Raw genomic sequence first — 14,140 nt, 5'->3', positions numbered from 1 at the left:
TTCTTGGTCACTACAAAAAGAACTGCTGGAAGTATTTTTGTACACATGGTACACATGGGTACATTTCCCATTTGTTTATTATTATTTTTATTTTTTTAAATTTTTTAAATTTATTTTTAGTTTTCAACATTCATTTCCACAAGATTTTGAGTTACAAATTTTCTCCCCATCTCTACCCTCCCTCTCACCCCAAGATGGCATGAATTCTGCCCAATCTACCTTCCCTTCTATCACCCTACCTGCCCCCCCACCCCTTATCCCCTTCCCCCTTTCTTTCTTGTAGGGAAAGATGGATTTCTATACCACATTGCCTGTATATCTTATTTCCCAGTTGCATTTTAAACAATTTTCTTAACATTTGTTTTTAGAACTTTGAGTTCCAAATTCTCTCCCTACTTTCCTCCATACCCACCCTCTCTGAGAAGGCAAGCAATTCAATATAGGTTATTCATGTATCATTATGCAAAACACTTCCATAATAGTCATGTTGTGAAAGACTAACTATATTTCCCTCCATTCTATCCTGTCCCCCATTTATTCAATTTTCCTCCTTTGACCCTCTCCCTTTTCAAAAGTGTTTGCTTTTAACTACCTCCTCCCACAATCTGCCCTGCCTTCTATCATTCCCCCCTTATCCCCTTCATCCCTACTTTTCTATAGGGTAAGATACCCAATTGAATGTGTATGTTATTTCCTCCTTAAGCCAAATCTGATGAGAGCAAGATTCACTCATTCCCTTTCACCGACCTGCTCTTCCCTTCCATTATAACACCTTTTTCTTGCCACTTTTATGTGATATAATTTACCCCATTCTATCTCTCCCTTTCTCCTACTCCCAAAATATTCCTCTCTCACTCCTTAATTTAATATTTTTAGATATCATCCCTTCATATGCCACTCACCCTGTGCCCTCTGTCTATATATATGTATATTTCCTTCAACTACCCTAATACTGAGAAAGGTCTCATGAGTTACAAATATCATTTCTCCATGTAGAAATGTAAACAAAACAGTTCAACTTTAGTAAGTCCCTTATGATTTCTCTTTCTTGTTTACCTTTTCATGTTTCTCTTAGTTCTTGAATTTGAAAGTCAATTTTTATTCAACTCTGGTCTTTTCATCAAGAATGCTTGAAAGTTTGCCCTAAAGTATCGCAGTCAGTTTTGCTGGGTAGGTGATTCTTGGTTTTAATTCCAGCTCCTTTGACCTCCAGAATATCATATTCCAAGCCTTTTGATCCTTTAAGGTAGAAGCTGCTAGATCTTCTGTTATCCTGGTTGTGTGTCCACAATACTTGAATTGTTTCTTTCTGACTGCTTGCAATATTTTCTCCTTGACCTGGGAACTCTGGAATTTGGCTACAATATTCCTAGGAGTTTTCTTTTGGGATATTTTTCAAGTGGTGATTGGTGGATTCTTTGAATTTCTACTTTACTCTCTGCTTCTAGAATATCAGGTCAGTTTTCATTGATAGCTTCTTGAGAGAGGATGTCTAGGCTCTTTTTCTGATCATGGCTTTCAGCGAGTCCAATAATTTTTAAATTATCTCTCCTTGATCTATTCTCCAGGTCAGTGGTTTTTCTGATGAGCTATTTCACATTATCTTCCATTTTTTCATCCTTTTATTTCTGTTCTATAATTTCTCGATTTCTCATAAACTCACTAACTTCCACTTGCTCCAATCTCATTTTTAAGGTAGTATTTTCTTCAGTGGTCTTTTGGACCTCCTTTCCATTTGGCTAATTCTGCCTTTTAAGGCATTCTTCTCCTCACTGGCTTTTTGGACTTCTTTTGCCATTTGGGTTAGTCTATTTTTTAAGGTGTTATTTTTTTCAGTATTTTTTGGATCTCTTTAGCAAGTTGTTGACTCATTTTTCATGATTTTCTTGAATCACTCACATTTTTCTTCCCAATTTTTCCTCTACTTCTCTTACTTGCTTTTCCAAATCCTTTTTGAGCTCTTCCATGGCCTGAGCCCCATTCATATTTTTCTTGGAGGCTTTTGGTGTAGGCTTTTTGACTTTGTTGACTTCTTCTGGCCGTATGCTTTGATCTTTTTTTGTCACCAAAGAAAGATTCTATAGTCTGAGTCATTTTACACTCTCTGCTCATTTTCCCAGCCAATTACTTGATTTTCGGGCTTTTTGTCATGGTATGACTGCTCCCAGAGTGGAGAGTGCTCTGTCCCTAGCTTCAGGGGTTTTGTACTGCTGTTTTCAGAGCTACTTCTATTCTGGGGTGTTATGATACTCCTCTCCTGGCCTGTGCTCTTGTCTGTGAGTACAAGCACTCCTTTATGCCCTATAACTACCAGGAGGACTCTCTCTGCACAGCCACCACAAGCTCTGCCACACCAAGACTCCTCCTCCCCCAAGGATTGCCAACCAGGACTGAGACACAGATCCAAGTGGGGCAAAGCAAGGGACCCCTGTCTCAGCACCAGCAAAGAGATCCCGGCACTCCCGCTGTGATCAGCCACTTGATTCCCCCACCATCTGTTTGCCTGGAACTCCAGAAGCAGCGGCCACTACTGCTGTACCTGGTGCTGCAGGCACTTCCACTGTCCCCGGGCTGGGTCCAGAACATGCCCTTCTTTTACCCTGGTCTAACAATTTTCCCACTGACCTGCTAAGTTGTCTTTGGCATTTGTGGTTTGAGAAGTCTGGAATCCACGGCAACTGCCAGTGATTCAGTGCACTGAGGCCTGCTCCACTCTAGCCTAGTCTGTCTTGGCACAGCCCATGGTGGGCTGCACTCCACTCTGCTCCCAGTACAGCATGATAGACCCTTCCCAGTGACCATCCAGGCCATCTTGGGCTGGAGACTTGTTTAACTCTATTATTTTGTGGGTTCTGTAGCTCCAGAATTTATTTAGAGTCATTTTTACAGGTATTTGGAGGAATCATCACCCATCAGCCTTTCTGCTGTAAAAGATTTTTCTTGCCTCTTTTATGTGAGATATTTTATCCCACTGCACCCTTCTGTGTCCCTTTTTCCTAGTACATTCCTCTTTGTCTCCCTTAATTTAAATTTTTTTAGTTATCTCTTCATATTCAAATCACATTTGTACCCTCTGTGTATATATATATATATATATGTGTGTGTGTGTGTATGTATGTATATATATGTATGTATATACACACATTTATGTATATATGTGTGTGTATGTATATGTATGTACACATATTCATATGTACATGTATGTGTGCACATATGTGTATATGTGTGTATGTTTATGTATGTATGTGTATATGTATGTATAGGTATGGGTACAGGTATGGGTATGTATGTATATGTACTCCTAACTGTCCTAATAATGAGAAAGATTTTATGAGTTACAAGTTTCATCTTCCCATGTAAGAATGTAAACAGTTTAACCTTATTAAGTCCCCTATGATTTCTCTTTCCTGCTTACCTTTTTATGCTTCTTTTGAATCTTGTATTTGAAAGTCAGATTTTGAGTGGAGTCTAGATGGTTGAGAAAGGGCAGAATTCACCTGAGCTCTCCCTCAAACCCCTCTAAATACCTTTAAAATTGCTCTAAACAAATTTAGAACAGCAGAACCCACAAAACAATGGAGGGAAACAAATTTCCAGCCCAAGACAACTTGGAAAGTCATCTGGAAAGGTCTTTTGCACCAGGGTCAGAGAGGAGCACAGTCCATTCAAGACTGTGCTAGCACAGCCCCAGCCCCACCAAACCAGAAGCAGGCCATGGGAGGGACTGAATAAGCAGTGGTAGCAGCAGCAGCTGCTTCCAGAGCTCTCAGGCCACATATTGTAAGGGGAAGGGGGTGAAAAAATGAACAGAAGGAGTTGACAGAGTCTTTTTGCTAGCACTGGGGAAAGACTATTGCTTTTGGATCTGGATCACAGTCCTGGGTGGCAGGTGAGGAGGTGCACTAGCACAGCATAGCTTGTGGCCACAGTGGAGGGGGCAGCCTCCTCACAGCTCCAGGACAGAAAAGAGATCTTATGGTCACTCGCAGACCAGAGCACAAGCCAGGAGAGTAGGAATCACCTCTCCTTATATCATAACACCTTGAAAGAATTGAAAACATACAGGTCCCTAGAAGTATCTCTGAAAACAGCTGCACAAAACCCTTGAAGCTTGAGAAAGTTTACCTTCCACCCTGAGAGCAGAGCCCTACCTTAACAAAGAATTAAAAAATCAAGTAATAGGCTGGGGAAATGAGCAAACAAAGGGGAAAAACCCTCTAACTACAGAAAATAACTATGGTGACAAAGAAAATCAAAACACGCGCTTAAAAGACAACAAAGTTAATGCTCCTACATCCAAAGCCCCCAAGAAAAATATGAATTGATCTCAGGCCATGGAAGAGCTCAAAATAGATTTTGAAAATCAAATAAGAGAAGTAGAGGAAAAATTGGGAAGGGAAATGAGACAGATGCAAGAAAATCATGAAAAATGAGTCAGGAGCTTGCTAAAGGAGACACAAAAATACTGACGAAAATAACACCTTAAAAACAGAGTAAGCCAAATGGTAAAAGAGGTTAAAAATGCCAGTGAGAGGAAAAATGCCTTAAAAAGCAGAATTGGCCAACTGAAAAAGGAGGTCCAAAAGCTCACTGAAAAAAAAATAGTTCCTTAAAAATTAGAATGGAGAAAATGGAAGCTAATGACTCTATAAGAAATCAAGAAATAATAAAGTAAAACCATAAGAATGAAAAAAGTACAAGATAATATTAAATATCTCATTGGAAAAACAATGTACTTGCAAAATAGATCCAGGAGAGATAATTTAAAATTATTGGACTGTCCTAAAGACTTGGTCAAAAAAAGAGCCTAGACATTATCTTTCAAGAGATTATCAAGGAAAACTTCCCTGATATTGTAGAATGAGAGGGTAAAATAGAACTTGAATGAATCCACTATCACCTCCTGAAAGAGATCCCAAATGAAAACTTCCAGGAATATTTTAGCCAAATTCCAGAGTTTCCAGGTCAAGGAGAAAATAGTGCAAGTTGCTAGAAAGAAATAATTCAAGTGTGGTGGAGCCACAGTCAGGATAACACAATATTTAGCAGCTTCTACTTTAAAGGATTGGAGGGCTTGGAATATGATATTCTGGAAAGTAAAGGAGCTATGATTGCAATCAAGAATCACCAACCTGGGGGAAAATGGACATTCAAAGAGAGAGAGGAGGGAAGTGGGCAGGGCTGCAGGGCAGGGAGGGAACAGAGTCGGTGGGCTCAGAAGGCCCTGTCAGAGATGCCCAGCCATGTGGGCAGGGCTGCAGGGCGGGGAGGGAGCAGAGTCGGTGGGTTCAGAGGACCCTGTCAGAGATGCCCAGCCATGAGGGGCCACCCATGCTGATGGGGACCCAGAGGAGGAGCAGCAGTGGCAGCTGCCCAGGCCCAGTGCCAGCCCTGTGGCCTCATGGAGGCCAGGCCTGGCATGAGCAGCACAGAGGCCAGAGAGGTTCCTCTGCTACTAGCCGAGCTGAAGCCAGGGGACCCCCTCCCTATTTTATTGGAAATCCAGTTGTGAGACTTGGAGTGTTGCCTTTTCCCCTGATGGTTCCTGGTTTGCCTGGTCTTAAGGACACTGTATTGTCAATCTGATTCCATGGCCTCTTGAGGAACAGTTCATCCCCAGAAGGATTGAGCCTAAAAGCAAAACAGATCCCAAGGGGTGAGGCAGCCCAAAAGAAAAGACACTGGACTGTGGTCAGATTGTCTGGGGTTTGTCCTTCAGCCTGTGGCTGTCACCACCCAATAGAAAGCTCTGGGCAAGTGTCTGCCCCCAAGCACTGGATTTCTCTTGCCTTATTCTTGCTACAGGGCTTAATGAGGGGCAGATCAAAGTTTGGGAGGTACAGACACGGCTACTGCTTTTGTATCTGTCTGGCCACCAGGATATGGTGAGAGATCTGAGCTTCATGCTCAGTGGAAATTTGATTTTGGGTTCTGCAGCAAGGGATAAAACTCTTCGAATCTGGGACCTAAATAAAGATGGAAAACATATCCAGGTGCTATCTGGCCATCTGCAATGGGTTTACTACTGTTCCATCTCCCCAGACTGCAGCATGCTGTGTTCTGCAAGAGGAGAAAAGTCCCTTCTTCTCTGGACCATATGGTCCTACACCTTAATTAGGAAGCAAGAAGGGCATCAGAGCAGTGTGGTTGCTTGTGACTTCTTCCCTGACTCTGCACTGCTTGTCACAGCTTCCTATGACACCAGTGTCATCATGTGGGATCCTTATAATGGAGAGAAGCTGAGGACCCCTCAGCATGAGTTAGACTCTCAGTTGGATTATACCCACGATGTCCATGCCAGCTTGTTGAGATCAATGTGTTTCTCTCCAAAAGACTTATACCTTGCCACAATGGCAGATGACAGACTGCTCAGGATCTGGGTTTTGGAACTGGGAACTCCAGTTGCATTTGCTCCTATGACCAGTGGTCTTTGCTACGCATTTTTCCACATGGTGGAATTATTGCCACAGGGACAAGAGATGGCCAAGTCCAGTTATGGCCAGCACCCAGGGTCCTAGCATCACTGAAGCACTTATGTTGGAAAGCCCTTAGGGGTTTCCTTACAACTTACCAAGTTTTAGCACTGCCTATTTAATACCCAAGAAAATGAAAGCCTATATAAAAGAGGCAAGAAAAAGCTTTTACAGTGGAGAGAATGAGGGGGGAATTTTCATCAGAATTGACTCAAAGAGGGAATAACATACACACTTCATTAGGTATGGAAATCTCTATTACTCTATAGGAAAGTAGGGGATATAAAAGAGGGGCCTGATAGAAGGGATGCCAGAATGGGAGAGGGGTAGTCAGAAGTAAAACACTTTTGAGGAGGAACAGGGTGAGTAGAGAGAGAACAGAATAAATGGGAGGGTATGAATAGGGTGGAGAGAAATACAGTTAACTGTGAAAAAATTTTGAATGAAGTTTCTCTGATAAAGGTCTCATTTCTCAAACATATAGAGAATTGAGTCAAATTTATAAAAATGTGAGCCATTCACCAACTGATAAATGATCAAAAGATATCAGTTTTCAGATGAAAAAACATTGTAACTCACTATTGATTAGAGAAATGTGAATTAAAACAATTCTGAAGTACTACCACTTACCAATTATATTGGCTAAGACAGTAAAGGTAAATGATGAATGTTGGAAGGGATGAGGGAAAAATGAGGCATTAATGCACTGTTAGTGGAGTTGTCAAATTATTCAACCATTCTGCAGAGCAAATTAAAGCTATGTCCAAAGGGCTATCCCTTTGGCCTTTCAATACCACTTCTGGTAGAGATTTTTTTAAAAAAGAAAAAAGGAATTTTATGTACAGAAATATTTGTAATAACTGTTTTCTGGAAGCAAATAATTAGAAATTGAGGGGATGCCAATCAGTTGGGGAATGGCTGAATAAATTGTGGCATGTGATTATGATTAAATACTATTGTACTGTAGGAAATGGTGAGCAGAATGCTCTCGGAGAAAACACAGAAAGACTTATATGAGCTGATACAAAGTGACATGTACTGTGTAAAAAGTAATAGTGTTATTGTAGGCTGATCAGCTGTGAATGACTTAGCTATTCTCAGAAATACATGGATACAAGACAGCTCTGAAGGACTTATGATGAAAAATGCTATCTATCCCCAGACAAAGAATTGGTGGTATCTGAATGCAAATTGAAGTATACTTTTTTACCCTCTTTATTTTCTTGATTGTTTTTGTCCATATTTTCTTTTACATGACTGCACATGTATAGCTTATATTGAATTGCTTGCCTTCTCAATGCAGGGGTGGGGGGCGGTATTTGGGGAGGAAAGAAGGGAGAGAATTTGGAGGTCAAAGTTTTAAAAATGAATGTTAAAATTGTTTTTACATGTAACTAGGGGAAAATAAAATAATAAAGAAATTTTTATAAAAGAGAAGTTTATAAGAGGCAAATCTAGACCTTATGTGAAGGGAAAAATTCCAGAAATAAAAGTCAGATTTTCTATTCAGCTCTGTTGGTTTCCTAAGGAATGCTTGAAAGTCCTCTATTTCATCGAATATCCTTTTTCCCCTGAAGGATTTTACTCAGTTTTACTGAGTAGTGATTCTTGGTTGTAATCCTAACTCCTTTGCCCTCCAAAATATCATATTCTGAGTCCCCTAATCCTTTAATGAAGAAGCTACTATATCTTGTGTTATTCTGAATGTGGTTCCACGGTGCTGGAACTGTTTCTTTCAGGATGTTTGTACTATTGTCTCCTTGGCCTGGAAATTCTGGAATTTGGCTATAATATTCCTGGGAGTTTTCCTTTTGGTATCTCTTTCACAGGTGCTCAGTGGATTCTCTTAATTTCTATTTTACCTTCTAATTCTAGAATACTGGGGCAGTTTTCCTTGATAATCTTATGAATGATGATGTCTAGACTCCTTTTTTTGATCATGGCTTTCAGGTAGTCAAATGATTTCTAAACTCTCTCTCCTTGGATGTATTTTTCAAGTTAGTTGGTTTTCTGATGAGACATTTCACACTGTCTTATATTTTTTTTCCTATTCTTTTAGTTTAGTTTTATTCTTTCTTGATTTCTCAAAAAGACATTATCTAACATTTGTTTTATTATAATTTTTAAGGTATTATTTTAATGAGTTTTTGTACCTCCTTTATCCATTTGGCCAATTCTACTTTTTAAGAAGTTTTCTTTTTCCTTCAGTGAATTTTTAGGCCTCCTTTTCAATTTGGCCAATTCTGCTTTTACACAGCATTCTTCTTCTCATTGGCTTTTTGTACCTCTTTTACCATTTGGTCTAGTCCAATTTTTAAGGTGTTATTTTCTTCAGTATTTTTTGTGTTTCCTTTACCATGATGTTGACTCGTTTTTCATGATTTTCTTGCATCAGTCTCATTTCTCTTCCAAATTTTTCTTCTATCTCTCTTGATTTTCAAGGTCCTCTTCCTTCCATGGCCTGAGAACAATTACTATTTTTCTTTGGACCTTTAACTTTGTTATCTTCTTCTGAGTGTATGTTTTGATTTTCCTTGTCACCATAGTTACTTTCTGTGCTCTGAATTTTTTTTTCTGTTGTTTGCTCATTTTTCTTTTTTTCATTATTTATTTATTTAATTTTTTAATATTTTTAGTATTCGGCATTGATTTTCAAAAGAGTTTTAATTACAAATTTTCTCCCCATTTCTACCCTCCCCCCCACTCGAAGATTGCATATATTCTGATTCCCCTTTCCCCAGTCAGCCCTCCCTTCTGTAATCCCACTCCCCACCCCCCCATCTCCTTTTCCCTTACTCTCTTGTAGGCCAAGATAGATTTCTATGTCCCAATGCCTGTGTACCTTATTTCCTTGTTGCATGCAAAAATTCTTTTTTTTGAACACCTACTTTTGAAACTGAGTTCCAAATTCTCTCCTCTCTTCCCTCCCCACACACCCTCCCTGAGAAGGCAAGCAATTCAACATAGATTACATGCATATCATTATGTAAAATCCTTCCACAATACTCATGTTGTGAAAGACTAATGATATTTTGCACCTTCCTATCCTATGCCCCTGCATTCAGTTTTCTCCCTTGACCCTGTCCGTTTTTGAAAGTGTTTGCTTTTGATTACCTCCTCCCACTATCTACCCTCCCTTCTATCATTCCCCCTGGCTTTTTATCTCCTTCCTCCTTCTATCCTGTGGGGTAAGATACCCAACTGAGTGTGTATGTTATTCCCTCCTCAGGTCAAATCTGATGAAAGCAAGATTCACTCATTCCCCTTCACCTGCCCCTGCTTTCCTTCCTACAGAGCTGCTTTTTCTTGCCACTTTTATGTGAAATAATTTACCCCATTCTATCTTTCCCTTTCTCCCTCTCTCCATATATTCTTATCTCATCCCTTAATTTGATTTTATTTTTTTTAGATATTATCCCTTCATATTCAACTCACCCTGTGCCCTCTGTATGTATATATATATATATATATATATACATACACATATACATATACATATACATATAGATGTGTGTATATATATACATATACATATATATGTGTATATATATATATATATATATATATATATATATATATTCCCTTCAGCTACCCTAATACTAAGGTCTCATGAATTTTAGACATCATTTTTCCATGTAGGAATGTAAACAAATGTAAACAAAACAGTTCAACATTAGTAAGTCCCTTATGATTTCTTGTTTACCATTTCATGCTTCTCTTGATTCTTGTGTTTGAAAGTCAAATTTTCTACTCAGCTGTGGTCTTCTCACTAAGAAAGCTTGAAAGTCCTCTATTTTATTGAAAATCCATATTTTGCCTTGGAGCATGATACTCATTTTTCTGGGTAGGTGATTCTTGGTTTTAATCCTAGCTCCACTGACCTCTGGAATATCATATTCCAAGCCCTTCGATCCCTTAATGTAGAAGAGGCTAGAGCTTGTGTTATCCTGATTGTGTTTCTACAATACTCAAATTGTTTCTTTCTGGCTGCTTACAGTATTTTCTCCTTGATGTGGGAGCTCTGGAATTTGGTGACAATATTCCTAGGAGTTTTCTTTTAGGATCTTTTTCAGGAGGCAATCAGTGGATTCTTTCCATTTCTATTTTACCCTCTGTCTCTAGAATATCAAGGCAGTTCTCCTTGATAATTTCTTGAAAGATGATATCTAGGCTCTTTTTTTGATCTTGGCTTTCAAGTAGTCCAATAATTTTTAAATTATCTCTCCTGGATCTACTCTCCAGTATTTCCAATGAGATATTTCATATTGTCTTCCATTTTTTCATTCCTTTGGTTCTGTTTTATAATACCTTGATTTCTCATAAAGTCACTAGCTTCCACTTGCTCCAGTCTAATTTATAAAGTAGTATTTTCTTCAGTGGTCTCTTGGACCACTTTCCATCTGGCTAATTCTGCCTTTCAAGGCATTCTTTTCCTCATTGGCTTTTTGGAGCTCTTTTCCCATTGGAGTTAATCTATTTTTAAGGTGTTATTTTCTTCAGTATTTTTGGTGTCTCCTTTAGCAAGTTATTGACTTGTTTTTCATGGTTTTCTTGCATCACTGTCATTTCTCTTCCCAATTTTTCCTCTTCTTCTCTAACTTGCTTTTCCAAATCCTTTTTGAGCTTTGCCATGGCCTGAGACCAGTTCATATTTTTCTTGGAGGCTATTGATGTAGGATCTTTGACTTTGTTGACTTCTTCTGGCTGTATGTTTTGGTCTTCTTTGTCACCAAAAAAGGTTCCAAAGTATGAGTCTGAATCTGAGTCCATTTTTCACTGCCTGGCCAAGTTCCCAGCCAACTACTTGACCCTTGAGTTTTTCATTGGGGTATGATTGCTTGTAGAGTGTTTTACCTTTATTACAAGTTGTCACTCTTATTTCAGTGATCTAGCTCTCCCAGCATTTGTCTGTTCAGGGAATTCAATAAGTACGCCATCTATATATTCATCGAGTCATTGCTGAAAATATTGAGCCTGCCGTTTACCCGTACTGGGGACAGTCATTATTTAATATTAATTTGAAATTAATCCAGCTATGGTAGGTATAGCACCTACCATGTTTTATATAGTCTGGATTGGCTTCCCTTTAAGGGTATAGAGAGCCAGTCTTTGGGATTTTGGTTGGCCAAGAACTAGGGCTTAAATGCTTGCTTTTGTTCCTTCCTCTCTGAGGCATAGCAGGCCCAGCCTATGGTTAATTAGTATGTTGGAAAGTTTTAGTGGAACTTCCACTGCCCATACTGAATGTTGAACCTGGAGTGAAATGGAGAATAACATTTTATCTGAATTTAATTGGGAATTGTATCTTTTTTAATAGCACAAATAAAGGTAGTTTTTCTAATTACATTTTATGGCTTATAAGTATCTTATTGCATTCTGTTCCTGATCATGAAACTCTGGATTGGCCTGAGCTAGGTCTGACCCACTATATTAGCAAATTATGATATGATATGATTCATTTGATATTTCCACATCTTGCCAACAAGCATTTCAAAGACTTTGTAAAATATTTTTCACACACACCATACACTATATGTAAATGTATACATATGTGTATGAACTACTTTGCTAATATACATATTTTTGTTCTCTATGTAGCACTTACGTGTGTGTCTCAAATATTTTGCTAACATATGTATGTGTATGTGTGCTAGCAACGTATTTGACAGAAACTTGTGAAATTCAATCCTGTGAGTTTCATTAATGGAAACTCTTTTCATTGATGAAGATGAGCATATTTTCTGTAATTTACAGTCTTGGAGAGTTCCTGGGGCACCAAGAGGTTAAGTGATTTGCCAATGTTAATATAGCTATTGTTTGCATTAGATGGGCCTCAAACCTAAGTGTACTTAAGTCCAAGACCTGGCCTCTGTCTACTATCCAATGTATAATGGACATATTGGCCACACATCTTTTTTAAAATCCCAATATAATGACAAAAGGAAAGGATGAAATGATCTGGAAAATGTCATACGGGGATCCATTGAAGAAAGTGAGGTTAGTCAGCCTGGAAAAAGGGGGGAAATAAAGACTTAATATTATATATTTTAAAGTTTGTCATATAAAAGAGGAATGAAGTTATTTTATTTGGCCCCAAAAGTAGAACCAGGTCAGGTGGGTGACAGTTACAGGAAGGAAGATTTTGGCCTCATATAAAACCTGTTAAAAATGGAGTAAGTTACCTCATAAAGTGGCAAACTTCCTATCTCTTGAAGTGTTCATGAAGAGGCCTTACATAAGCAATATCTGGTAGGAATTATAGCTCACACACACTATAGCTCACATATCACACTCTGTTATTCTTAACTTAGTGAAATAGAAGTATTTTCCCCTCATTTTATGATCAAGGAAGCTAAGATTCTAAGAGGATCACAGGCAGTGTTGTGATGCCTCCTTGTGGTAATCTAGTCAAACTGCTTCATTTTACACTTGAGGAAACTGAGGCCAAGGGACAGTCAGTAACTTGCCTAAATCATACCAGGTTGTAGGTAGCAAAACCAAGATAACAAGCCATATCCTATGACTCCAAAAGACATCTTTCTCTGTCCACTACACAGGGCAGAAAAGAAGGAATTTCTTCATTGTGTTGGGGTTGGACCAGATGAGCCTTTCCAATTCTTAGACGCCATTATTCAATACATTTCATGAAACATCTATAAAGTGTCTGCAATGTAAGTGGAATTAGATCAGGTTCTTAAGATATAATGATAAATAACATATAAAGCCTGCACTCAAGAAGCTAAAAATCTATGGTTAAGTGGAAGCCATGCCCACATATATGTGTATATGTATATTTCACATACATACATACATACATACATATATGTATGTGTGCAGACATACACGCACACATATCCACAATGGAGACTGAGACAAGTTCAAAGGAAAATCCTGGAAAAGGCCTGTGAAAGATCTTAGGGGGAGATCATTTTCACCTGGAGATGTAGGAGATGGATGATCAAGTTGGAGGTAGTTCCCTCAATTATGACTCAATGAATTCTAGTAACTATCAGGCATCAAACAGTATTTGCACACACACTGGTGAGATTCAGATCAAGAACATAAGGGGCTATTTTTAGTGCTGGTATTTTAAAGCAAATAAAAAAAATTTCTATGTTTCAAAAATGGATTAAACTATACTATATAAATCTAAAGTTTATGTCATCACTAATTCTACTATTTAGAAGCACATTCTTTTCTGATGATTTTCTTTTTAAAGCCCCTGGATAATAAAGGTGGCTTCTTCCATCTCTATCATCACTGTTAACTGCACAACTTCAGGGGAATGGCTAACAACTCAGGCAATATTTACAATTCAACAGCAGAGGGCGCAAAGTAACGAACTCTTCCCTGGGTTACTCAGGGCATTTTCATAGATGATATGAATTATACTTCACCTAAATATTTTGTATTTGTATTAAGGCTTTAAATTTAATATTGAAATATCTGAGGTATATATGGCTTTGTTCTCATGAAGTTGTGGTATTTTTTGACATTTGAAAAAGTGTCTCAAATTCTTAAGATGCATGTCCTAGTTTTGCCTATATTTGCATAACTCATAAAAATTAGCCTATTACACTTGAATTGGTGATACTCCATAGCTGACTAGAGATCAAATATATTCTATTTAAAAGACTAACAAGGAATTCCAGAGGTTTCTTTTTATA

General features: G+C 38.4%; 1 pseudogene; it reads left to right on the top strand.

The window, feature by feature from the left end:
* The first annotated feature begins 5,401 nt into the window (after nt 1–5,401).
* On the top strand, nt 5,402–6,610 carry LOC118852661 (annotated as a pseudogene).
* Nucleotides 6,611–14,140: the final 7,530 nt, after the last annotated feature.

This window comes from Trichosurus vulpecula, chromosome 6 (genome assembly GCF_011100635.1).
Source record: "Trichosurus vulpecula isolate mTriVul1 chromosome 6, mTriVul1.pri, whole genome shotgun sequence".
Taxonomy (NCBI): Eukaryota; Metazoa; Chordata; class Mammalia; order Diprotodontia; family Phalangeridae; genus Trichosurus; species Trichosurus vulpecula.
The sequence above is the reverse complement of the archived record's forward strand: the minus strand, read 5'-3'. Positions and strand labels throughout refer to the sequence as shown.